Here is a 27,884-nt window from a genome sequence, read left to right on the forward strand (position 1 = left end):
GTTTATTTGTATTTATTGGTTATCTAGTATCACTGATTTCTAAGCACTAACTTTCCCCACCTTTGTGTGAGTTCTTTGCACCTGATTCACATAAATCCTTGAATGGTACCTACTCTACAAATAGACAAACGCTTCCTGTGCATTCTCAGCCTGCATTCATAACCCCTCCCTGGCCAGCCATTGCGGTGGCTTTGTACTGTGTCAATGTGCCTAAGCTGGAACTATGTTTCTCAGAAAATCGGAGCAAAATCTGGAAGGCAGAAGTAAAACAGCAGTAATATTTACAGTCAGAGTCTGTGTAGGGCCCAGCACTATGGTGGCTCACACACAATGCCATGCACCCACTGGCTCAATTTATTGGTACAGGGCAGCAGCCATGTCTGCAGTTCCTCCAGCTCCCACCAGAACTGCTGCTTCAGCTTCACTGAACCTTGGGTTTGTGAGCAATTCCATGGTGAAGTGCACCAGCTCTTCTGCAGGTCATCTTCAGCATCAGAGCTGGAGTGTTGGAGACCTGAGAGGCTGCTGTGGAAGACATCAGTTTCAGTCCATCCACAGGAGTTCCATCTCCTCCCTGCAGGTGCAGCTCACGCTTACCCTCTCCCACTTCACATCCATTTGCCAGCCCTGCTGACTTCTGGACACGGGGCAGCAGGCTGCAGCTCTCATAACAATGTTTATCCTAATATCGTCAATAAATGCCTCGTTTTGCTCAAGGTGGTTTCGCTTCTCTGATCAAACTTTAATGATACAGAGTTTGGAACCCTTGTAGGTGCTGCTGCAGTAAAAACCTAAACTGTGTGGCACTGGCTTTGGGGCCAGGCAGTGAATAGAAGGCAGACGGGCCCTAAGAAGTCTGTCAGTGAGGGCTTCAATAAACATGACGAAAATATTGTTGAAACCTGGAAGAGGGAAGACAGGTTTGTGTAGTGGTGGGAAGTTTAGCAACACTGAAACCCAGGATAACTTGGAAAATAGAAAATGTTTCAATGAACTACATGACAGAGTGGAGGGAACTGACAGGCACACGGGCCACCTAACTTCTAGCTGCCACAATAAAATAAGAGAGAATGGGCCGATCACACTTGTAATCCCAATGCTTTGGGAGGCTGAGGTGGGCAGATCATGAGGTCAGGAGTTCAAGACCAACCTGGCCAATGTGGAGAAACCCCATTTCTACTAAAAATACAAAAATTAGCAGGGCCTGGTGGCGGACGCCTGTAATCCCAGCTACTTGGGAGGCTGAGGCAGGAGAACTGCTTGAACCCAGGAGTCGGAGCTTGCAGTGAGCCGAGATCGTGCCACTGCACTCCAGCCTGGGTGACAGAGCAAGACTCCGTCCTGGAAAAAAAAAAAAAAAGAAATTAAAATAAAAAATAAAAATAAATAGGCCAGGCGCGATGTCTCACGCCTGTAATCCCAGCACTTTGGGAGGCCGAGGCGGGTGGATCACCAGGTCAGGAGATTGAGGCCATCCTGGCTAACACAGTGAAACCCCGTCTCTACTAAAAATACAAAAAAAATTAGCCGGGCGCGGTGGCGGCACCTGTAGTCCCAGCTACTCAGGAGGCTGAGGCAGGAGAATGGCGTGAACCTGGGAGGCGGAGCTTGCAGCAAGCTGAGATCGCACCATTGCACTCCAGCCTGGGCGACAGAGAGAGGCTCCGTCTCAAAAAAATAAATAAATAAAATAAAAAATAAGAGAGAATGGAGATGAGTTAAGGAACCAATGGTGGCAGGACTTGCAAGATTTGAAAAAAGAAAAGAAAAATGTTTTATCATTCCCAGCCTCTCCAAATGGCAAACACCTCAAAAAATTAAGAAATGGCTTGTGGATCTGGTTCCAGTTAAGATGGAGTGAGCCGACACCATGGTAGCTCCCCAATGGGTTACTTCTAAGAACCCCAGAGTGGACACATAAAGCAACTTAATAGGGACTCTGCAAGGAAATAATAGCAGGTGGCTTGGAGAGGGAGAGCCAAACTCCAAGAAAAATGAATAAGGTGGTGAGTTTCCTCTTCTTCCCCTTCCATGTCTCTTGACATAGATTCAGGGCAGCCAAACCCAGAACTGCTTAAGTGGCAGGGACAGGAAACATTTCAAGAGAAATTCTGTCTTTGCAATCAATGGAATAGGAACAGGGGTCCCTGCATGGCAGAGCGAGTCGGGGAAACCTGGCTTTATTCCATCTCGACCTGTCCTGATGCCATAAAAGAGTAAGACTTAGGGGTCTTTGGGGAGGGGATGAGTATATTTTGCATGTGGGAAGGGTGTGAGCTATTGTTGCCAGAGGACAGGCTGGTGGACTACATGATCCAAAGATGGTGTAGGAGCACCCCTCGGCCCACATGCTGGTTTCATAATGTGATCTTGTCATCTCCCATCCAGAGGTGAAGTCTACATCCCTTCCCCTTGAACCTGGGAGGGCTTTTGTGCCTGCTTTAACCAATAGAGGATAGGAGAAGTGACACTCTGTGACTCTAAGACTAGATTATAAAAGGCAATGCTGTTTCCTACCGGCTTTTTCTCAGGATACTCACTCCTGGAACCCAGTGGCCATGCTGTCAGGAAGCCCAGACCACATGGTGAAGCCCCAGCTGAAGTCCTAGCCCCAGTAATCCCCAGACTGTAGGAGATAATAAGAATGAATGATTTTTGTTCTTTCATGCCACTAAAGTTGCGATTGTTTGTTATAAAGGAATAGGTATATAACTATCCCCAAAGACCCGAACTGTAAACCAGGAAGCCAATATATTACTTTACAAGAAAGATTAGGTCTTTCCAAAGACTACTTACTCCATCCTCGGCAGCCCCTTCCAGGTATCCAGGTCCCTTCGAGGCTACTGGATGAATAAGAAAATAGAGCGCAGAGACCCACAGGCCTGGTGACACCTACTGAAGTTTCTGCCCCAAGCTGTGTCCACCAGTGACTGTCATTTCCCTTCCCCACCCCACCCCCAATGCTCGCTCTCTCATTCCGGCTGGAGAGGGTTTATGTCCAACCATCTCCTGCTATTAATAGGCGTTCTTTCCTAGGTAAAGCAAACACAACAGATTCATGTTCTTCCAGGTTAATATACTTATTACGTTCAGTGTCACAGATGTTACTATAGATGTCCTGATAAAAACACCACATTGATTCATGAGGGGCACCACTCCTCAGTCAGTAGTTTACTGATTATTCATTAGTCTGACTTCACCCGTTACCTTTTTATTCTTCATTGCAGTCTGAGAGGTTAACTTATCTCTAAGTTGTAATTGTCTTAGTGTTATCCCACGGACTGATATACATGGTCACTCCCACCTATCCACCAAAAGCAATGCCTAGTGACTTGTTTGGGTGCCGAACAAAGGGTGCTCATGTACCATATTTTGAGGAACCATGAAGTTTAGCACACGTAGTTGTTCATCTAATATTTTCATTCTGAGGAACATGGGGCTGACTGGCTACACTGAGCCACACTTTGGCATAACCCCTCGGGTTACTCTCAGTCCCTTGTTATAGGACCAACAGGTTCATGTGCTCACTGTGCAGTAACAGATCCATTCCACAGAGACAGCAGGGTTTGCAGCAGAGAAAGTTTAAGAATCTCAAGGTGCCGAGCAAGGAGATGGGAAGAGACCCTCAAATCCATCTCCCCAAGGAGTTCGTGGCTGGGGCTTTTAAGGGGATCATGAAGGGGAAGGGGCTGGATAACTGGGGTCCTTGATTGGTCAGGGTAGGGGGATGAAATCATCAGGATGTGAAAACTGCATTCTTTGGTGAGCCAGCCTCTTGTGGGGTCCTGTGGACCAATTGAGTCAGTAGTTTCATAGTATGCAGGAACTGAAGGAATAGCTCAAAGGGAAAACATAATGTTTCATAATTCTCAAGTTGTTTTCTATAGAGTAGTTAAGGGGAAGTATAATCTTGTAACAGGGTCTACATGATCCTAGGACAACAATAGTTGTTCCTCAAACAACTCTGAGGAAGCAGATTTGAGCTGGCTGACCTCAAGGTCAATGCTGAAGGTGATGCAAGCTGGGTTTATTTTCATGTCTCCCTCTTTCATATTATCTGATTAATTTTATAAAGTTTATAGGGTTGGGCCAGGCGCAGTGGCTCACACTTGTAATTCCAGCACTTTGGGAGGCCGAGGTGGGCGGATCACAAGGTCAAGAAATCAAGACGATCCTGGTTGACATGGTGAAACCCCATCTCTACTAAAAATACAAAAAATTAGCCGGGTGTGGTGGCGTGCACCTGTAGTTCCAGCTACTCGGGAGGCTGAGGCAGGAGAATCGCTTGAACCCGGGAGGCAGAGGTTACAGTGAGCCATGATCACGCCACTGCACTCCAGCCTAGGCGATAGAGCGTGACTCCATCTCAAAATAAATAAATAAAATAAAGTAAAAATAAAGTTTATAGGGTCAGTTTCACCCTTTTATTCAATTTTTTGTTCCTTTTTCTCCTTTTTAAATCCCCTCAAGCTTATACCATGGCACTCTCACACAAGTACAAGCTGCGCTGACAAACTGCTTCAGTTCTTTTAGGGAAGCAGCAATGATTAAATCCTTACTTTTGGTGCAGAACTTACTGTCAGTTCTCAGATATGTGACCTCTTGGAGCCTCAGTCTCCTCATCTGCAAAATGGCGACAGTCGCTATTGTCACCTGTTTTCTTCCCAAAATTACCATGAGATTCAAATAAGATCATGTGGGTGAGAACACTGTGAAAGGCTTGGCAAGCCACACAAACATCAGGAAAACATGCAGATAATTTCCTACAAAAATAATTAGGCATTCACTTTCATTCATTCGAATGCGGCCTTTGTTCCTTTCTTGCATCTAATTAAATCAAGAGAAATGTCAGGTGTAGAATTCTTAGGGATCAGGGTTTTGTTTTTGCTGGGCAAGAAAAATATGCCCGCAAGTGCCTTGGGCATATAGTTAATTTGGTTTTCCTGTGCTCTACAATTAAAGCCTTATCTGGAATTGTTTTGGCTTTGTATCCTTTCAGCCATTTTGATGCTAATGAAGAAAAGTTCAGCAAGGATGAAATTCTAAATATCTAGTACTTTATTTCATAAGCATCTTCATTAATAGTTATGGCTCATCACATGACCGGCCTTCTCAAAAGCAAGAGGATGTGGATGTCATGCAAGTCCCTGGAGAAGGAAATTTGGAAACCCAAATAAGTAAATTTAATTAGCGATCTCACATGAGATGATTGTGAGATGCAGGCAAATTTCCCCTGCCTTGCAGCAGAAGGGCTTTGTCCTGGTGTGTAACATTTCAAAGGCCCGAGCTCATGAGAGCCGCTTTTCTCCACAGCAAGGATGCTTCTGCAGCTGCTATAAGGTGTAGGGATTTCATTTTAAATACAGAATGTGCTCCAGCTTCCGTAAGAACCTGCAGCTGTTTGGCCACTCTGTGCAAGAGGCTGAATGTTGTGCATTGTCCCTGGAGCTGCTTTAGACCAAAAGCAAAATATTTGCTGCTTCCAAGAATTGGTGAAGGCCACCTATCAGAGGAATTTAAAATATTTCTCCAATTAAGCTCCATACCTACAGAGTCCACTTTGAATATGAGAAGAAAGGGGCAGCAAGTTAGCAGAGTTGCTCTTTGAAAAGCTGTTCTTGAGAAGACAAAGCTCTCTTCAGAGCAGCCTTCGGTCCTCTTTCTGAACAAGAAAACACCTGCTTTCAGGAGGACTGCAAAGCCCTCATTCCCTCTAGGCAAAAGGAGAGAGAATTGTTTGGATTTTTCAGGGCTGTTATCTAATGCTGAACATCCAGAAGAAGTGAATGCCTAACTCACAAGTAGTGTAAGTGGTCAGTAGGCAATAAATGTTATTGAAGGAATGAGTCAATGAATACCACAAAATGCATAACACTTTAGCTTTAAAGGAGATTTTCTTTACAAAACTCCATCAGCCTGAGTTCAAGCTGTTCTTTACAATTCTAAAACTACATGGCTGCAAAGTTGTAGCACAAGTCACACCTGTAGACGGATGGAGGGAGAAGGGGTAGGCTCACCTGGAAGTCTACCTGGCAGGTTAGCTGCACCAAACCTGGCACTTACTGGGATGAGACTTGGCACTTAATGGGATGAGAGATCCTGGCAGGCTTTCCTTAGATCCTGTGACCTCTTCTATTCATGCACTTCAGGAACAGTTATTGGCCAAACACTGGTTTATTGCCCAGCTATCACTTTTTCTTCTTTTCAAATTATTTGGAATTGACCACAGCAAGTTAGCCACATCCCAAATACTTGCACCAATTATCTGTAATACCAAATGTCAAATCGTGGTATTTAGTTGTGTTCCAGAGGAATATTTGAGTCGGGATTCTAGATTCTTGGGAAATCTATAGAAAAAGTAGTCATGGCATGATTGCCATTGTCTTCTGTTATATATTCAACCTCTTCTGTCTTGCTTTTGTTTCTGTCAGAGATGGACTAGAAGCAAAGTGTCAAGATCTTGCTTTATGCCAGTTGGCTGTCATATATAGTCATTTAATTTTTCCCTTCCCAGATGAGACTCAGGTGGCAAGGTGGCAACTTTTAGCAAAATACTTTCCACAGAACCAAGAGGTCCTTGACAGGGGTGACCTTTGGGGTCTAGGACACAAGGTTACACAAGAGGATTTGGTGCATAGAGGTGCTGCATCTGACTCCCTTCCTCTCCTTGTTCCAAACCTGAGGTTCTGTGGTTTGTCATAGTGGAATTTCTACAGGTAACACGCTGTATGCCTGACAAAGCCAACTGTCACGTAGGTGTTCGATAGCGTGTCTTTCTGGTGTGTGGAGCAGCTTAGAGACAAGGTGGGATTGAAGCCTGCAGTTTCCCAGAGTTGGACGCCAGGACCCCAACAGTAAATGTCTTAACTCGGAGCTGTAACTTGGAGGCATCTGTAGGGAATCCGCATCTCGCTGCATTTGCCCAAGAGCTGAAGGGACTTTTACAATAAAGCCCTTCAAACAGGAAGGGAGTGATCATTTAAAACCCTTGTAAGGTACACTAAGAAGATAAAGGAAGCAGGAACAGCCATGGAGAAGGGGAAGAGAACATTCCTCCACCCACTCTCCTCCTTTGAACCTAACCAGACAGCCTCACCCAGATCCCAGACCACAGAGTCCTTCAGGCAGCTGTGACATCCAGGAGTCTCTCTGCACAACTCCTGCCTAAAGATGTCCTTGATATACTGAATGGTTGCTCCAATCTGACACTTCTTCCCTTCCCTTCCCTTCATCTCTGACATCTCTGAGCTTCTTTCCAGTGACATCACTCACCTTAGGGTGGTACAGATGAAACCCAACCACATTGCTTATGCCTCTTTTTTTAGCTTCTTTTTATTATGAACCCTTTCCTCCTAACACATTTAAGGGGGCGGTGCAAAAGTGTACATGTGAACTTTTGCTTGTTTGAACTGAGAAAATGACAAAGCATCAGGAATGTCCTAGTTTTGAATATGCAATATCAGCACATCCTTCTGTGCAACTCTCCCAAAAAAGGGTGTGATTTTGTGCATGCATGCCTCCGCTGTCTTGGTAGCTCCTTCCCAGGTCCCCCTGTGAGCTCAGCCTAATGACTAGTCCTCAAAGATTGTCCCTGAGTGTAACTGATATATTAAGGTACATTTTCTAAATGTGGAATTTTCTAGTCAGGACTTCCCAAGTCATTCCTGTACCACCCCACTAGAAGGAGTGCAGACAGATTCGCTTGCTGAAATGGCGAAGTGAGTGCCCGCAGCTGGCCAGGCTGAGCTGTTTCTGAAGCTCAGAGCAGCTATGACTCATCCCTCCTACAGTCCGTTAACTTCCCACTCCTGTCACTAGACCTACTCCTCTCGCTCTGACTCCTACAAACCCACTTATTTTCAAATTTGCTCAATAACTATGACATTCAAACCCAACATGGTCCATGCACAGGATGCTGTGAAAACACACAGTGAGAATTAAGGGTTCACAGAAGGAATAATGGCCCGAGTGAGAACTGTTTTCTGGGATGCTGGGTAATGAGAAATAACTGCTAATAAGAGACAACAGCAAGTTTTAGGACATGTGCCATCAGGCCCAATTGAGTTAAGGGAATGCAGTCATCCTAACTGGTGGTTTTCAGAAAGCCACACAACATTTTAATTGAATGCACAGGCTTCTGCATGATTAGGAACATAATACTTTGGTGCCCAGGCCGGATTGAGCTGGTAACAATGAGCTGAAATGGCTTCCTGCCATGAAGCAGAGAAGCTCAAGCTTATTCTCCCCGTGACTCTTCCCGGCCCTGTGGCAAAGTCACAAAAGAAGCTCAAGAAACCAATTTTCGGAGAAGGTTTAGAGCTTTCCTGCATGGTTCCAACTACTTGTGTGATATAAAAACGCAATGACTGCAGAAGGAGGATTGCAGCTGGATTTCGGAGAAACTTTCTGAAGAATGGACACAAAGAACCAGCAGCCTGGTGCAAAGTCACTGAAGCAAGTAGCACCAACTCCTCCCATCCTCCCATCAGACACCATTAATTTAAAGTGGTCTCCAGTCATGCAGTCATTTCACAGAGTTTGCATCTTAAGCCCACCTAAGATATTGTCAATAAGATATTGTCTTGAATTCCCAGCCAGAGTCCAGGGAATCCAGAATTTCCAAAACTTTGAAAATAGGAAATATTCAACAGAGTCATTCAGCCAATATTTGTTCAGTGCCTACCACATTCCAGTCACTAATAATTGGCATGGATATCAGCCCAATAGAATTAACCATTGGATTATCTTTGGGAACCCCTGAGAGACATATTCAACACGAGCCTGAATTAAAAATACAACTAATTTTCTATATTGTGATTTTTAAAATGTATAATAGGCCTTTCACTTTAAACTCAGCTCTGGACATCTCCATGCAACTCTCAGAGCAGCTCTTTCAATTCAGCATGTTTACACATGAACTCATTGTCTTCCCTCCAAATCTATATGTCAGTTGGTGGCACTCAATCACCCAAATCAGGACCTGTGAATCACCCTTGCCCCTTTCTACTCCGTTACACTCAAGATCCAATCAATCAGCACATCATATCACTTTTACCCCGTAGACACAACTCAAACAATATAATAGTCTCTTCTGTAGACACTGTAGTAGGCACAACACAGATGGATACTATTGCTATCATCCTCATTTTACAGACGAATAAACATGGCTGCAGGGGTTAAATAACTTCCCTAAGATCACACAATCTGTATATGGCAAAGCTAAAAATCAAGCTTGGCTGGGCACAGTGGCTCATGCCTGTAATCCCAGCACTTTGGGAGGCCGAGGTGGGTAGATCACGTGAGGTCAGGAAATCAAGACCAGCCTGACCAACATAGTGAAATCCCATCTCTACTGAAAATACAAAAATGAGCCAGGCATGGTGGTGCATGCCTGAAGTCCCAGCTACTAGGGAGGTTAAGGCAGAAGAATCGCTTGAACCAGGGAGGCAGAGATTGCAGTGAGCCGAGATTGCACCACTAGACTCCAGCCTGGGCAACAAGAGGGAAACTCCATCTCGAAAGAAAGAAAGAAAGAAATAAATAATAAAAATCAAGCTCAAGTCTTTCTGAATTTAAAGAGGAGGATTTTGAAGCGCTGTGTCTCTAATTCAGCAATCACTGCCCTAATGTAAACCTCATTCTTTCTCCAGTCTCCTTACTGGTTCCTCTGCCCGCTGCCTTCACTTTTTTTAGTGGATTTTCAACATTTATAATGTTTTGTTTTTGTTTTGAGCCAGAGTCTCACTCTGTCGCCAGGCTGGAGTGCAGCGGCACAATCTTGGCTCACTGCAAACTCCGCCTCCGAGGTTCAAGTGATTCTCCTGCCTCATCCTCCCGAGTAGCTGGGACTACAGGCACATGCCACTATGCCCAGCTAATTTTTTATATTTTAGTAGAGATGGGTTTCACTATATTGGCCAGGATGGTCTTGATCTCCTGATGTTGTGATCTGCCCACCTCGGCCTCCCAAAGTGCTGGGATTACAGGCATGAGCCACCTCGCCTGGCCCATTTATTATGTTTTTTATTTTTTTTTATTTTTTATTTTTTATTTTTTTTTGAGACGGAGTCTCGCTCTGTCGCCCAGGCTGGAGTGCAGTGGCCGGATCTCAGCTCACTGCAAGCTCCGCCTCCCGGGTTCACACCATTCTCCTGCCTCAGCCTCCCGAGTAGCTGGGACCACAGGCGCCCGCCACCTCGCCCGGCTAGTTTTTTGTATTTTTTAGTAGAGACGGGGTTTCACTGGGTTAGCCAGGATGGTCTCGATCTCCTGACCTCATGATCCGCCTGTCTCGGCCTCCCAAAGTGCTGGGATTACAGGCTTGAGCCACCGCGCCCGGCCTATTATGTTTTTTTTAAAGTCAAGTTTATGTGGGTATAATACACAAAAGTAAAATTCACTCCTTTTAAGTATAGTTTGACAAGTTTTGACAAATGTATATGGTTGTGTAACTACCACGATGATCAAGATATAGAACTTTTCTATCACCCCAAAAAGTTCTTCATGATCCTTTACAGTCAATTCCCTTCCCTGGTTCCTGACTGCAGTAATCACTAATCTTATTTTTCTTTCCCTACTTTTTCCTTTCAGATAATGAAGTGTAAATGAACCATACAATACAGAACCTTTGGTGTCTGGCTACTGTCCCTTAGCAGGGAGCTTTTGATTTTGTCCATATTGTTGTGAGTGTCAATAGTTGGGTCCTTTTTATTGCTGAGTAGTATTCCTTTGCATGGATGTATCACCATTTGTTTATCCATCCATCACATGAAGGACATATGAGTTATTTCCAGTTTGGGGCTACTATGAATAAAGCTACTAGAAACATTCACATACAAGTCTTAATATAAACACATTTCTCTTTCTTTTGGGTAAATAAATACACAGGAATGGGACATAGGTTGTATAGAAAATGTATGTGTATGCTTAACTTTATAAGAATCTGTCAAACTGTTTTCCAAGTGGCTATATAAGTTTGCATACCAACCAGCTACGAAAGAGAGTTCTAGTTGCTCTACATCCTTACCAACACTTAGTATTGATAGTCTTTTTAATTTTAGCCAGGTTAATATGTATATAGTAGTATCCCCTTACGATTCCTATTTGCATTTCCCTAATGACTAATCATGTGGAACATCTATTTCATGTGCTTATTTGCTATCCATTTGTTTTGTTGTTGTTGTTTTGGTTTTTTTTTTTTTTTTTTTTTTGAGACAGAGTCTTGCTCTGTCACCCAGGCTGGAGTACAGTGGTGGGATCTCAGCTCACTGCAAGCGCCGCCTCCTGGGTTCATGCCATTCTCCTGCCTCAGCCTCCTGAGTAGCTGGGACTACAAGCCCGCCCCACCACACCCAGCTAATTTTTTTGTATTTTTAGTAGAGACAGGGTTTCACCATGATAGCCAGGATGGTCTCGATCTCCTGACCTCGTGATCCGCCCACCTCAGCGGCCCAAAGTGCTGGGATTACAGCTGTGAGCCACCGCACCCGGCCTCCATTTGCTAGTGCATATCTGTATAACCTTAGGAAAGTTACTCAGCCTATGATGGCTCTTTTTCACTTTGCCTCTCTCATTTCACCTGCAAAATTTTTTTCATTTTCTTTCTCCAAGTAACATTGGGCTCCTTCCACTGTAAAGCACACTAGTCTAACCGCCTCCCACCTCCTTAGCCTTACCATGATCTGCTGAGCAAATCCCAGTTAGCAAGATGGCGAACACAGACTTACTCTCAGAAGAGGAGACCCTATGCATATGTTACCTTTTCTTTCCACTTCTCATTAAGTTAATCTCCCAGAATCACATACACATACATAGCAGGGGAGGAGGGAGTACTTCTTTCCAACTCCAAAGCTCATATTTTTGTTTCTTCCAACTTTTAAGTTCAAGGGTACATGTGCAGGATGTGCAGGTTTGTTACATAGGTAAACATGTGCCACGGTGATTACCTGCACAGATCATCCCATCACCTAGGTATTATGCCCAGTACCCATTAGTTATTCTTCCTGATTAGCCCCAGTGTGTGTTGTTTCCCCTACCCCATGTGTCCATGTGTTCTCATCATTCAGCTCCCACTTGTAAGTGAGAACATGCAGTATTTGGTTTTCTGTTCCTGTGTTAGTTTGCTGAGGATGATGGCTTCCAGCTCCATCCATGTCCCTGCAAAGGCCATGATCTCATTGCTCTTTATGACTGCATAGTATACCATGGTATACATGTACCACATTTTCTTTATCCAGTCTATCATTGATGGGCATTTAGGTTGATTCCATGTCTTTGCTATTGTGAATAGTGCTGCAATGAACATACACAGGCATGTATCTTTATAATAGAATGATTTATATTTATTTGAGTATATACTTATATACTTAGTAATGAGATTGCCGGGTCAATTGCTGGGTGTTTCTGCCTTTAGGTATTTGAGGAATCACCACACTGTCTTCCACAATGGATGAACTATTTTACACTCCCACCAACAGTGTAAAAAGCATTCTTTTTTCTCCACAACCTTACCAGCATCTGTTGTGGTTTTTGTTTTGTTTTGTTTTGTTTTACTTTGTAATGATAGCCATTCTGACTGGTGTGAGATACCATCTCACACCAGTGAGCATTTTGATTTGATTTTTTTATTTTGATTTGGATTTCTCTAATGATCAGTGATGTTGGGCTTTTTTTCATATGTTTGTTGGCTGCATGTATGTCTTCTTTTGAGAAATGTCTGTTCATGTCCTTTGCTCACTTTTTAATTAAGTTGTTTTTTTCTTGTAAATTTATTTAAGTACCTTGTATATGTTGGATGTTAGACCTTTGGCAAATGGATAGATTTCAAAAATTTTCTCCCATTCCACAGGTTATCTGTTGACTCTGATGACAGTTTCTTTTGCTATGCAGAAGCTCTTTAGTTTAATTAGATTCCATTTGTCAATTTTTGCTTTTGTTACAATTGCTTTTGACATCTTCATCATGAAATCTTTGCTTGTGCCTATGTGCTGAATGATATTACCTAGATTTTTTCCAGGGTTCTTATAGTTTTGGAATTTTACATTTAAATCTTTAATCCATCTTGAGTGGATTTTTGTATATGGTGTAAGCAAGGGGTCCAGTTTCAATTTTCTGCATACGGCTAGCCAGTTCTCCCAGCACCACTTATTAAATAGGGATTCCTTTCCCCACTGCTTGTTTTGGTCAGGTTTGCTGAAGATCAGATGATTGTAGGTGTGCAGTTTTATTTCTGGGTTCTCAATTCTATTCCATTGGTCTATGTATCTATTCTTATACCAGTACCATTCTGTTTTGGTTACTGTAGTCTTCAGTATAGTTTGGAATCAGGTAGCATGGTGCCTCCAGCTTTGTTATTTTTGCTTAGGATTGTCCTGGCTATTTAGGCTCTTTTTTGGTTCCATGTGAATTTTAAAATAGCTTTTTTCTAATTCTGTGAAGAATGTCAAAGATAGTTTAATGGGGATAGCATTGAATCTATAAATCGCTTTGGGCAGTATGGCCATTTTCTTATCCATGGGCATGGAATTTTTTCCTTTTGTTTCTGTCCTCCCTGATTTCTTTGAGCAGTGGTTTATAGTTCTCCTAGAAGAGGTCCTTCACTTCCCTTGTTAGCTGTATTCCTGGGTATTTTATTCTTTTTGTGGCAATTGTGAATGGGTGTTCATTCATGATTTGTGTCTCTGCTTGCCTGTTGTTGGTGTGTAGGAATGCTAGTGATTTTTGCACATACATTTTGTATCCTGAAAGTTTGCTGAAGTTGCTTATCAGTTTAAGGAGGTTTTGGGCTGAAACAAAGCGGTTTTCTAAATACACAATCATGTCATCTGCAAACAGAGATAGTTTGACTTCCTCTCTTCCTAGTTGAATATGTTTTATTTCTTTCTCTTGCCTGAATGCCTTATCCAGAACTTCCAATGCTATGTTGAATAGGAGTGGTGAGAAAGAGCATCCTTATCTTGTGTCAGTTTTCAAGGGGAATGCATCTAGTTTTTGCCCATTCAGCATGATATTGGCTGTGGTTTTATCATATATGGCTCTTATTATTTTGAGGTATGTTCCTTCAATACCTAGCTTATTAAGAGTTTTTAACATGAGGAGATGTTGAATTTTATCAAAGGCCTTTTCTGCATCTATTGAGATAATCATGTGGTTTTTGCCTTTAGTTCTGTTTATGTGATGAATCACAGTTATTGATTTGCATATGTTGAACCAACCTTGCATCCCAGGGATGAAGCCCACTTGATTGTGATGGGTAAGCCTTTTTACATGCTGCTGGATTTGGTTTGCCAGTATTTTATTAAGGATTTTTGCATCGATGTTCATCAAGGATATTGGCCTGAAGTATTCTTTTTGTGTTACATCTCGGCCAGGTTTTGGTATCAGGATGATGCTGGTCTCACAGAATGTGTTAAGGAGGAATCCTTCTTTTACAATTTTTTGGAATAGTTTCACTAGAAATGGGCCAGCTCTTCTTTGTACCTCTGGGAGAATTCTCAGCTGTGAATCTGTCTGGTCCTAGGCTTTTTTTGGTTGGTAGGCTATTTATTACTGCCTCAATTTCAGAACTTGTTATTGGTCTATCTGGGGATTCAATTTCTTCCTGGTTGAGTCTTGAGCATGTGTATGTGTCCAGAATTTATCCATTTCTTCTAGATTGTCTAGTTTATGTGCATAAAGGTGCTTATAGTATTCTCTGATAATTGTATTTCTGTGGAATCAGTGGTGATATCGCCTTTATCATTTCTGATTATGTGTATTTGAATCTTATCTCTTTTCTTCTTTATTAGTCTAGCTAGTGGTCTATTAATTTTTCCAAAAAATAAGATCCTGGATTTGTTAATTTTTGAAGGGATTTTTGTGTCTCTATCTCCTTCAGTTCAGCTCTGATCTTGGTTATTTCTTGTCTTCTGCTAGCTTTGGGGTTTGTTTGCTCTTGTTTCTCTAGTCCTTTTAGTTGTAATGTTACGTTGTTAACTTGAGATCTTTCTAGCTTTTTGATGTAGGCGTTTAGTACTATAAATTTCCCTCTTAACACTGCTTTAGCTGCATCCCAGAGATTCTGGTATGTTCTATCTTTGTTCTCACTAGTTTCAAATAACTTGATTTCTGCCTTAATTTCACCATTTACCCAAGAGTCATTCAGGAGCAGATTGTTCAGTTTCCATGTAGTTGTGTGGTTTTGAGTGAATTTCTTAATCTTGAGTTCTAATCTGATTGTGCTACGGTCTGAGAGACTGTTTGTTATGATTTCAGTTCTTTTGCATTTGCTGAGGAGTGTTTTACTTCCAATTATATGATCAATTTTAGAGTAAGTGCCATGTGGCAATGAGAAAAATGTATATTCTGTTGTTTGGGGACAAAGCCCACATTTCTTTTTTGCAAACTCCATCAAGATAAAAGGCAAGATTATTAAAAGCAGAGCTGACTTGAGCTGTAGTGATGGAGAAGAGATCCATATTTATGAAAGGTTAGTGTGTCCAAAAGGATAGGGAACAGGGAATTTTTTCTGGTACTGGAATTGTTCTGTATCCCATTTGTGGGGATGAACTTACACATGTATTAAAATTCATAGAAAGCACACCCCCATGAAAAATCCATTTTGCACTATTTTTTTAAAAAACAGCTGCTTCAACAGAAAAATTTTCTGCTATCCAATGTGGATGACATTGAAATTGACCCAAAAACTTAAAAGTAAAAATCTAGGCTATCTTTTCTTCTCTAGAACTGTATTCGGTCATCCCTAGGCAAAGCTGTGACTAAGTAAAGGCCCCTCACTACCTGCCAACACCCTTTCTGAGCATCCCCTTCCTCTCTGGATCCTCCCACACAGCTCTGCAGACAGGGCATGCATGGGTCCATGCTGCCTTCACCATAAATGCACATGCTCTGTTCTTTGTGACATCCAGGCCCACTGCCCCTGGGCCCACTGCCCCTAATCCCTGCACTAGGCAGCTCCTCCCATTCTAGAACCCTAATCTATTTATCAAAACTCACTTCCTCAACATGAGGTTCTGCTCTCAGTTAATTGTGACAGTAGGAAGAGTTCAATAAACCCATCTTCACCATGTAAAGCTGTCAATAACCAAGAATAATTGAATGGGACAGAAATATCTGTCGGGAATAGGCAGATCATGGAGAATTGGAGGAAGGGAAGCTTTCACAACATCATTCACCTCGTTCCTTGTAGGTCCTGCCAATTCTGGCCTCAACATACACATAAGCCATCTCAGAGAGCTGTCACTCCTTTTCTTAAAAGTCTTCAGAAGAGTGAAGGAGGCTGTGCACATGTGGGAGCAAGGGCTCAATTTTGCTGTGCACTTAAACTGCTTCAAAAAATAAAGCCTTTTTGTTTAAGTCTTCACAGACTTCTCAGTATATATGCTGCATGGTAATTCTTTAGCATAGACAGGGCAAAGCTGACTATATTATTCAGTAGAGTAATAATAAAGTAATAATAGCAGGCTGGGTGTGGTGGCTCACGCCTGTAATCACAGCACTTTGGGAGGCCGAGGCAGGCAGATCAGAAGGTCAGAAGTGCGAGACCAGCCTGGTCAATATGGTGAAACCCCATCTCTACTAAAAATACAAAAATTAGCCGCGCGTGGTGGTGGGCACCTGTAGTCCCAGCTACTAGGGAGGCTGAGGCAGGAGAACTGCTTGAACCCGGGAGGTGGAGGTTGCAGTGAGCCAAGATCATGCCACTGCACTCCAACCTGGGCAACAGAGCAAGACTCCATCTCAAAATAAATAAATAAATAAATATGAATAAAGTAAAACAACAATAGCTAGTATGTTTTGAATATTTATTATATGACAAGCACTGCTCTAAGTACTTCATGTGTGTTATTGCATTTAATTTTCTAACAATCTTAAGTGGTAGATACTGTTATCATCTCAATGTTGCAGGTGAGGAAACTGAGGCAAAAGCTGTGAAAGCAACTTGCTGTGGTAGACACAAAGAAGTGCCACCCAGCACCCTGGTCAGACCTGGCCTTGTTGCCTGGCTGTGGGGAGGGGACCAACGCAGTGAGCCTTCTGCTGCCAGCTGTTCAAGTCAGCCCTAGATACAGTGTCCCTCATTAACGCCCTTCCCAGGCCGCACCACAGCAGGCTTCAGAGCCAGGCCAGTGTATAAAGGTCTGGCCATTTCGGTCCAGTGCAGGAGCGCTGACTGTCTGGAGCTCCTGCAGGGCTGGCCCAGCTGCACTGGGCCTGCATCTCATTTCCACCCCATTTCTCTGCCCGGTCCTGCTTCTGCCATTGGCCTGCCCTGTGTTGATCCGTAACAAACACTCTGCACCCAAAACTTTGTCTCAGCACTGGCTTTGGGAGGACCCAACCTATAGCACTTGCCAAGGGCCACACAGCAGATAAGTCATGACCCCACAATTCAAACTGATGGTTTTATGCTCTTAAACACTATTGATAACGCTGCCTCCAAATATAAAAACAAATCTAGAACTCTCCTATAGCAATGGTTAAAACTATTACTAGGAGTGTCTGAAATTTTTTCTTTAATTTTCAATAACAGCTTTATTGAGATATAATTCACATACCACAAAACCCATCCTTTTAAAGTATACATACAATTCAGTGTTCTTAGCACATTGCCAAAGTCATGCAACCATGACCGCTATCTTATTCCAGAACATTTCATCACCTCGAAAAGAAACCCTGTCCCCATTAGCAGTCACTCCCCATTTGTCTTTAATTTTGTCCACCTAAACAATAATTCATGTAGTTAATCTGTTCTTGCCAGCGGCGAAATTTATCCACTGTGATCAAAGATACAAACTCTCCTAATTTCACTGCCTTTTAAAGTATTAAATCCATAAACATGTTCAAATTCTTGTTTGGTAATCTCACTCCTGGGAATTTATTCTAAGAAAAAACTGACAAAAGATGAGAGGAAAACAAAATGGTTTGTTGCAGCATCATTTAAAAACTAAGAAACTGGAAACGAATGTCGTCCATCGTGGGTGATTGTATAAATTGTGGCACATTAACAAAATGGAATATTGTTCATCTATCAAAGACTAAATAGCAACAAGAAAAATGTTTGGTATAACATTAAGCATAAAAGCAGAAAATAAAATTGCATTTACAACTATGTAAACGATGTATGAATGGATAAGGGTCAAAAGGAAAGGGAGAAAAATGAAAACAGTCGCTGCAACAGGATGTTGGAACTGTGAATTATTTTCATTCTTCTGAGTTCCTTTATTATTGTCAAACCGTGGTCTTCATAATAAACAAGAATTGGAAGGAAAACATGCATATATCCACTCTTGCCAGGAAAAATTCTCACTCAGAAAGGGAAGTGGTATGATAGAAAATTATTGTTAAGGGCAAGGACTTTGGAGTCACCTGGACTTAGATTTCAATTCTGGCTCTGATGCTTCTGAGATGTGACAATAGGAAGTAGCCTAATTCTGTAAGCCTAATTTTCCACAACTGTTAACAGGGGCTTATACAGTCATACACTACCCCACAGGGCTGTTGTGAAGAGAAGTGAGATGGTGGAGCCCAGCTCTCCTTTTTGTTTTTTCTTTTGAGATACGGTCTCACTCTGTCACCCAGCTGGAGTGCTGTGGTGGCTCACTGCAGCCTCGACTTCCTGGCCTCAGTCAGCACCACGTATTAAATGGTAGTTACTGCTATTTTTGTTGCATAGGTAATGGTAATTAGAGTGATGGTGGTGGTACCAACAAGGGGACAGGGAATGGAAGCTTTTGTTTATGAGAATACCATTAATACTGAAAAAAAATAAAATGGCAGTATAATTTTCTACTGAATACACAGACAGAGGACTTTCTATCATCTCTACCAATTGATCACTCCAATTCAGACCAAGTGAGCATTGCTTCAAAGGAGAGTTAGGTTGGGGGTCCATCACTCCTTCCTAGCTGGAGATACAGAGAAATTTGTACCTACAAGATCCTCCCAGTGTCCTTGTTGAGAACTCCATCCAAGAAACTCAAGTACTGCTGGATTTGTGTGACTCATCTTGTGAATGAATACAAAGGCCTATTAACTATTCTATGGTTGTAGTCATTGATATTATCACCATCATTAACAAAGAGTCTGTGTGGGATACTAAGAAAACGCTATTCATGTCTTTGTCTTCTCTGCTGGTCTGGATGAGCTGTCCTCTCCCCCCAGGCCCTTCCTGCCTTTGCACACAGGACACCATCCCTGCTGGTCCTGCCCACACAAGGACTCTCAGAAGTTCCTCTTACTCTTACATCAATTTGTCCTCACCCTTCCTCAGCATATAGATGTGCTGTCATGTCTCCCACCTTAATAAAAAACAAAAATTATTGCGTGATTCCACATCTCTTTCTAGATACAGACCATCTCTCCATTCCCCTTTACACAAAAACTCCTTGAAAAAGAATAGTAGGATGCTAAAAAGTATTGAAGCTGGGTGATGGGAAGATGTATATTATTCTTGCTACATTTTTTAATTTAGAAAGACTATTGAGCTGTAATTGACATACAATAAACTATATACGATTAGCCTCCATATCCATAGGTTCTGTATCCATGGATTCAACCAATTTAGATCAAAAGTATTTGAAAAAAAAAAAAAATGGATGGTTGCATCTATACTGATTATGTGCAGATTTTTTCCCTTGTCATTATTCCCAAAACAATACAGTATTGTAACACAGCATTTACACTGTATTTGGTACTATAAGTAATTGATATGGTTTGGCTGTGTCCCCACCCAAATCTCATATTGAATTGTAGCTCCCATAATTCCCACATGTTGTGGGAGGGACCTGGTGGGAGTTAATTGAATCATGGGGGCAGTTTCCCACATACTGTTCTTGTGGTAGTGAATAAGTCTCACAAGATCTGACAATTTTATAAGGGGTTTCCTCTTCTGCTTGATTCTGATTCTCTCTTGTCTGCCACCATGTAAGACATGCCTTTCACCTTCCACCATGATTGTGAGGCCTCCCAGGCCACATGGAACTGTGAGTCCATTAAACGTTTTGTTTTCTTTATAAATTACCCAGTCTTGAGTATATCTTTATCAGTAGCATGAAAATGGACTAATACGGTAATCTTGAGATGATTTAAAGTATATGGGAGGATGTGTGTAGGTTATATGCAAATGGTATCTTTGAGGGTCCTGAAATCAATCCCCCATGGGTACTGAGGGATGAAAGTATATCATATGTACAATTTAATAAGTATTGGCACATGAAGATGCTTGTAAAACCATCATCGCATTCAAAATAATGAACATATCTATCACCCTTGGAAGCTGTCTAGGGTCCCTTTGAAATCCCTCCCTCTTGCCCCTCCTTTCCCAAGCACCCTTCTGTTGTTATACATGCATTTGCATTCTGTAGAATCTGTATAAGTGAAATCATACAATATGTATGTTTTTATTTGCCTTGCTCGTCTCACACAGCATAATAATTTTGAGATTCATCCATGTTGCAGCATGCCCCAATAGTTCCCTCCCTGTTATTGCTGAGTACTATTTAAATATACCACAGTTTGTTTATCCATTCACCTGCTGATGGACATTTGGGTTATTTCCAGCTTGGGGCTATTACAAATAAAGCTTCTATGAACATTCAGGTACACGTCTTTGTATAGACCATATGCTTTCATTTGTCCGGGCTAAATATGAGAATAGAATAGCCAGATCAGATGACAGGTGTACATTTAAATTTTTAAGAAACTGCAATACTGTTTTGCAGAGTATTTGCACAATTTTATATTCCCACCAGCAGTGTATGAGTTCCAGATCCTCCATATCCAAACAACACTTGGCATATAGTCAGATGTTTTTATTTTCATCATTCCAGTAGGCGTGGTTTCTCGTTGTGGTTTTAATTTGCATTTCCCTGAGAAATTACTTAACAGGTACAATATACATTATTCGGGGATGGTTACTGTAAAAGCCTTTACTTCACTGCTATGCAATCAATGCATACAACAAAATTGCATTTGTGCCTGTAATTGTATACACATAAAAAATTTTGCATTTTTCTACTGACTAATGAAGTTGAGCATCTTTTCATGTGCTTATTTGCCATCCAGAAGCTTTCTTTGAACAAGTGTCTGTTCAAATCTTTTGCTCATTTTTTAATTGAGTTGTTTGCTTTCTTATTGTTGACTTTTGAGAGTTTTCTTAATATCGTAGATACCAATCCTTTAACAGATATGATTTTCAAATATTACCTCCCAGTCTTTTTATTCTCTTGAGAGTGTCTCTTTAAGTGAGATATATATATGTATATATACACACATATATATACATATATACACACATATATACATGTGTGTGTGTGTATATATATACACACATAATGGAATATTATTTAGCCCCAAAATATTGTTGTTTACGGCAAAATATATTAATCTGAAGACCATTATGCTAAGTGAAATTAACAAGCACAGAAAGACAAATATTGAATAATCTTACCTCTTTGTGGATCTAATAAGTTGAATTCATAGACATAGAGAATAGAATGATGGTTTCCAGCAGCTGAGGTGGTAGGGTGGTGAGGAGGCAGGGAATGAGGAGCTGTTGATCAAAGCGCACAAGTTTCAGATAGAGATGGGGAATAGACTTTGAGATCTATTGCACAGCAAGGTAATCATCGTCATAATAATGTATTATATTTTTCAGAATAACACGGTAAATTTCAAACGTCTCACCCTAAAAAAATGACAGTAAGCAAGGTGATGGACATGTTTAATTAGCTTGATTTAATCATTTCATATTGTATACACATACAAGGTATCACACTGCACCCCATAAATGTATAAAATTATGATTTGTCCATCAAAAATAATATTAGTAATAAAAAGTTAATTTAAAAAATTAACAGCAGAATTTTTAATTTGGGTGAGTCCAATTTATCAATACTCTTTTTATGCATAGTGCTTTTGATGTCCTAGTGAAGAAATTTTTACCAGAGAAATTAAAGACCTAAATGAATGGAGAAATACACTTTATTCATGGGCATGCATGTATATGACTCAATATTGTTGATATGTCAATTAAATCTACTGATCTACAGATTTAAGAGAATCCCAATTACAATCTTAGCAAGGTTTTTAATATAAATTGAAAAGCTAATTCTAAAATTCACAGGGAAATGAAAGGACTTGGAACAGCCCAAACAACTTTTAAAATGGAGAATGAAGTTGAAGAGCTAACACTACCTGATTTGAAGGTTTATTATAAAGGTATAGTAATCAGGACAGTGTTATCTTGGCATAGAGGTAGGCAAATAGGCTAATGAAACAGCGAGAACAGAATTATTTCCACATACGTGGATGACTAATTTTTGACAAAGGAAATCCTGCAGAAATCCTGAAGAAAAAATAATCTTTTCAGCCAATGATTCTGAAACAATTAGATATCCATTTGCTGAACGAAAAAAAAGACCTTCAATCTATACCTGTATCTATGATTGCCATAGCTCATGCCTGTAATCCCAGCACTCTGGGAGGTCGAAGCAGGCAGATTACCTGAGCTCAGGAGTTTGAGGCCAGCCTGGGTAACATGGTGAAACCCCATCTCTACTAAAAATACAAAAATTAGCCAAGCGTGGTGTCACACGCCTGTAGACCCAGCTACTTGGGAGCCTGAGGCAGGAGAATCGCTGGTACCCAGGAGGCGAAGTTTGTAGTGAGTCGAGATCATGCCACTGCACTCCAGCCTGGGCAAGAGTGAGACCATGCCTCAAAAAAAGAAAAAAAAAAAAATCGGGACCCCGGACGAGTTGGGAAAAAATGGGGAAACTAAGCAATGTGGGAGGAAGCTAGAGTTGGAGAAAAAGATACCTGTTAAGGATCCGGTGAGGTAAGGTTCTGTCCTCTGGAAGCTGAGACAGTGAACTGGGTAAGAACAAGAACCGAGCCAGTGTCCCTGGGAAGTGACTGGAATCTTGGGAACACAATCTCAATTTTCCTTACAAAGTGACCTCAGCTGACATACCTCAGGAACAAAAAGAGCAATGTTTAAATAGAACCTGAATTATCCCCCTCTCCTATTAAGAACCTGGTGAGACGAGGTCAGGAGATCGAGACCATCCTGGCTAACACGGTGAAACCCCATCTCTACTAAAAAATACAAAAAAACTAGCCGGGCGAGGTGGCGGGCGCCTGTAGCCCCAGCTACTCGGGAGGCTGAGGCAGGAGAATGGCGTGAACCCGGGAGGCGGAGCTTGCAGTGAGCTGAGATCCGGCCACTGCACTCCAGCCTGGGTGACAAAGGGAGACTCCGTCTCAAAAAAAAAAAAGAACCTAGTGAGAATACATACTCATGGCCTCTTCCTTGAAAAAAATCACGATTTGATGTGGAGGCTCCCCTGGAGTTGTGCAGTGACTGATCTGAGGCTGTGAAACAATGTTAATAACAGAAGATGAGGCTTCCATCTCTGCCAGATGCATTCATTATCAGAAAGAACGTAGACTTGGACATGCTACCTTCAAAACAAAAAGAGCGAGGGGTAGAGTCATACCCAGTTTTATCCTGGGCTGCTCCTGTTAGGAAAGGATTTATCAAGATATGTTAATGCTTTGGACAGGACATCAATTAGGTACATCTTTAATTTGAAAACAATAAATTTGGGCTGAGCACAGTGGCCCATGCCTGCAGTCCCAGCACTTTGGGAGGCCAGGGTGGGAGGATCACTTGAGGTCAGGAGTTCAAGATTAACCTGGGCAATATAGCAAGACTCCACCTCTACAAAAGATAAAAATTAAAAATCAGCTAGGCATGGGGGCACACACCTGTGGGTCCCAGCTACTTGGGAGGTTGAAACAGGAGGATTACTTAAGCCCAGAGGTCAAGGCTGAAGTAAGTCATGATCACACCATTGCACTCCAGCCTGGGTGGCAAAGTGAGACTCTGCCTCAAAAAAATAAATAAATAAATAAATAAATAATTTGAAAGTATTGTTTTAATTCTTTATTATAAGCATGCCTAAACCTAAATACACAGAAGAACAAGGACTAATTCAGTTTAAATCAGTATTTTTTCCATTTGAGAAACAGAGTACAAAATAGTGGTACTTTCACGATTCCATCCGTAACATTTAGGTAAGAAAATATCTTGTACTCTTGAAGTAAGGTTGAGGTGACCGCTGTCCTCCACCAAAGTCCATCCATCCTGAGATTGAATGACACTCAAAGAATGTTACTACACATTCCACAGCCCTCTGTGAGGAAATGGCCTTGAGTCACAAAAGAACTGCTGGAAGAATCTATCGTTCTTAAACTATGGCTCTCCCTCCCGTTTATTTCTCATAACAACAGAGCAAAACAGAAACCAAGAAACAAGATCATAACTCAGAACACTGCAGCTATTTTTTCACAATCTGCCCACTTCTTAAATAAACATGAAATATTGTAACTAGCTATATTCAGATACTACAGGAAACAGAAAGACCAGAAGAAAAACCTCGAACATCCGTCCTTCATCTTTCCTCTACATGAAATCTACTTTTCTTCCTAACTGCAAATGCCTCCTTGCAAGAAGTTAAAATTGGGCATAATGCAGTGCAGAATGACCAGGTTCACACTTTTTCAGAATTTGCATTTTTCACATAAACACACAACCCACATATCAGGAAAATTACCATTTATCAGAGGGGACCAATCCTAAAAGTTCTGTTAGAACACCAGAAATTGTATTGATATGCAAGCAACATGACATATCGAGGGTTCTGTGTGAGTGTATATTCCTTTGGATCTTTTAGGAAACCTTTGAGCTATACTTATGGTGATAAGGTATATACTATAGTATATAGTATGGTGAGAAGGTTTATACTTTCAGCTTTACTTATGGTGACAGGTTAGACTTATGGTGGAGTTGAGTCAGTGTCTTTATGGAACTTTGCGGGAACCTAACATCTCTCTTGTTGTCCAAAGCAACAATCTTAAAAATCCTGGTGAGCAGAACATCAGCAGCGAAGAGTGTACTTTTTCAGCTCATGTATCAGTTGAAAGCAAACGAATGGCACCTCTGACCTGGAACCAACTAACCCTGCACTTTAAGTGGCAGCTTGGGGCAAACTGAAGGATTTGATGTCAATTACTCTGTTTTATGGGCTATATATGCTGAAAAGATTTTCATTCTGTTTTGAAACAAAATAAAAGGACCCGGCAGGAAAGTGACTATGCCCTGATGCTGTACAATCCAAACTTGTGTATTAACATTGTTTCAGGTTTTAACATCCCAACTTCACAGGCTAGACTTAAATTCAAAAATTTTACTTTTACCTGTAACCCCAGCACTTTGGGAGGCCGAGGCGGGCGGATCACGAGGTCAGGAGATCGAGACCATCCTGGCTAACACGGTGAAACCCTGTCTCTACAAAAAATACAAAAAATTAGCCGGGTGTGGTGGCGGCGCCTGTAGTCCCAGCTACTCGGGAGGCTGAGGCAGGAGAATGGCGTAAACCCGGGAGGCGGAGCTTGCAGTGAGCCGAGACTGCGCCACTGCACTCCAGCCTGGGTGACAGAGCGAGACTCCATCTCAAAACAAAAAACAAAACAAAACAAAAACAAAAATTTTACTTTTAGTACACTTCTATGATTTCTTATAAATTTCCCCACTTTGATATTGAATAATGACGATGATGATAACAGCCACCTCTTTAAATAAACACTCACTATGGGCCAGGCCCTATGCTAAGCCCATTATATGCATCAATTTTTCACCACTGGTACAACCCTACATGCTAAGTATTACTAGTCCCAGTTTACAGACGAAGAAACTGAGGTTCAAAGAGATCAGCCAACCTGTCCAAAGTTACACAGCTAAGTAAGGGGTAAAGGGAACTGACACCTAAGTCTGTGCTCCTTCTTTGCTAATTCTTCGACTTCTTAGATATCAAACTCTGAAATTTTTCTCTTTTTTCCTATAATCTGCCATCCTTCTACCCTTTTCCTACTTCTCTCCTACTGAGGCTGTTCAGGAATATCTCATGATGAACTCCAGCTCTAAATTCATTCAAAAAAATATTTACTGAGTGCTCACATTAATGCTTCATTCGGTCATCTGCAAAGGTTTCTTAAGAGCCCACTGTGTGCCAGATACTGTGCTGGGTGCTGAGGATTCATCAGTCCACAACATTGACAAAAATTCCCCGCCCATATGGAGCTCACATTCCAGAGAAGGCAGAGAAAATAAACACAGAGATAAGAAATACAGGGATGGCTCAAAGACAACAAATGCTAAAGGAAAACAAGATAGGGGAAGGGGGAGAGAGAATGTTAGGGAAGGTGTGCACGTGTGTAGGATTGCAATTTTAAATGTTATGAAAACAATATTTGAGCAAAGACTTTCTGGGGTATGAGGGTTAGTTTTATGTGTCAATTTGCCTAGGCTATTATTATTATTATTAATTCAATTATTTAATCAAAATCTAATCTAGGTGTTACTGTGAAGGTATTTTGTAGATGTGGTCTGTTTTTGAACGGCATTTCCAGCGGCCCTGGCCTTTCATTACACTGGACACTTTACTGATTACCAACTCACTGACTTTTGGGAGTCTGTGGCATTTAGGAACTATGTTGACATACTTTATTTTGAACTGCCTTCACAAAAACTGTCAAGCAGGGAGGACAGGCAATATCACCCTTATTTTACAGACAAGAAACTGAGACTCAAAGAGGGAAACTAACCCGTAAGAGATAACAGAATTAATAAATAGCAGGGATGGGTGTCAAGCCACCATCCTATCCTTCTTAACAATATACTGGAAAGGAATTCACAATCATTTCCAACTGCTCACCTTCCAGCCACCATTCACTCTTCAACCTGTTGTATCTCAATTTGACATACCCCTAACTCGGAAGTTTTGCTTATTTGGGGTGGGTGAAGTGGGGACTGTAGTTTTCCATGAATTACATACATTAAGGGTGTCTGTCAGTCAAGCGGCGCGTTAAGGAGAAGTCTCATTCCCCCAGGACACTGTCTTCAGAACAAACACAGTAACAAAAAACCAGTTGAAAAGAACATGGTAAGAATCCCGGGTCCAAGGATTACAAAGTCCATAGCTCAGAACAGCCTCTAAAGGAAGCACGCAGGGTAAAATACCCAACAGCCTCCTCTACGTTCCTCTAAATTTCCCACTGAAATCCCTTAAAGAGAAAACATTCACCACAACAATAACATGCAGGATTGTCAGCCTATCCCACACTCTGGGAGGGATTCCCACAACTCCAAGGACGAGATGACCAGGACAGGAGCCAGCAGGAACCACCTGTGCTGGGCCCCCGCAGTGAGGGGCAAACACCTCTCTCCCGGTTCAGAGAAGCAAGGTCTGTGCACATCAAAAACCTAGACAGCCGACTCTCTCTGTTGTGCCTGCTGCTTTTTTGTGAAAGAAAAACATAAGCTGTTCCCAATACCTTCCCAAGCAGCCGACAAACAACCGCCCTTCCACCTTAAACTTTCCCCATACTGGGCGGAGCCCTAAGTCACATGAAGCGCCCGGCAGGAAGTCGGGCTGCCAGGGCGGTGGCGGGCGCGGTGCATCCTGGGAGTTGTAGTCCGCTCTCGGAGGCGCAGGCGCAGTGGTGAAGGCGGGGAGCTGGGGGCAGCACCACAGAGGACTGTACTTTTTCCTGAATGACACAGTCCTCCTTCCACATGCCTGGGGGAATTGGTTCCAGGACCTCTGCTGATACCAAATCCGGAATGCTCAAGTCCCTAATATAAAATGGCGTAATATTTGCATATCGCCTACGCACATCCTCCGTGTACTTTAAATCTTCTCTGGATTATTTCTAATACCTAATGCAATGTAAATAATTGTTATACTGTGTTGTTTAGGGAATAATGATAAGGAAAAAAGTCTGTACGTGTTCAGTACAGATGCAATTGATTAAAGGCTATT

The 27,884-nt window shown here is 41.8% G+C and overlaps 1 long non-coding RNA gene across 1 annotated transcript; it reads right to left on the reverse strand.

Moving 5' to 3' along the window:
- On the reverse strand, positions 1 to 27,474 carry LOC112625403. Its single transcript, XR_003119583.1, has 3 exons — positions 27,397 to 27,474; positions 2,541 to 2,626; positions 1 to 902 (listed from the first exon to the last, which is right to left on the reverse strand). It is a non-coding gene; the product is annotated as an uncharacterized LOC112625403 (long non-coding RNA).
- Positions 27,475 to 27,884: the final 410 nt, after the last annotated feature.

This window comes from Theropithecus gelada, chromosome 5 (assembly GCF_003255815.1).
Source record: "Theropithecus gelada isolate Dixy chromosome 5, Tgel_1.0, whole genome shotgun sequence".
NCBI classification, from domain to species: Eukaryota; Metazoa; Chordata; class Mammalia; order Primates; family Cercopithecidae; genus Theropithecus; species Theropithecus gelada.